A 432-nucleotide genomic window follows, 5' to 3' on the forward strand; every position below is an offset into this window, starting at 1 on the left:
TATATTCAAATTATTCCTCGCATCTTTAAAACTCTGAGCAAAATTACTCTACATTACACAATTCCAGATACAGTTAGATCCCGTTCTTTTCTTTGTGAAAATCCTTCATTGCTTGACCATGTTTGCTCCAGCAAGAATTGAATCTTAATTATTAGTTGATGAATTAGACCAATAAACGTACTTGCGCCACACTACTTTCAACAAATTCTCAGAATCATGGATTTGTTGTTTGAATGTACATATAACTCCCATCCATAAATCACTAGTTTTCACCAATATACTAAAGAAAAAAAGAAAAGAAAAAGAAAAGAGAGAGAGAACAAACAATCTTCACAAATCCAACCTCATACAAAATTAAAAAATTAAGAAAGCCAATTTTAAATTTTTGTTTTGAAGAGTTTGTTTCAAAAATCAAAGGTGAAAACAAAAAAA

The sequence above is a fragment of the Sesamum indicum genome, linkage group LG8 (assembly GCF_000512975.1).
Source record: "Sesamum indicum cultivar Zhongzhi No. 13 linkage group LG8, S_indicum_v1.0, whole genome shotgun sequence".
Taxonomy (NCBI): domain Eukaryota; kingdom Viridiplantae; phylum Streptophyta; class Magnoliopsida; order Lamiales; family Pedaliaceae; genus Sesamum; species Sesamum indicum.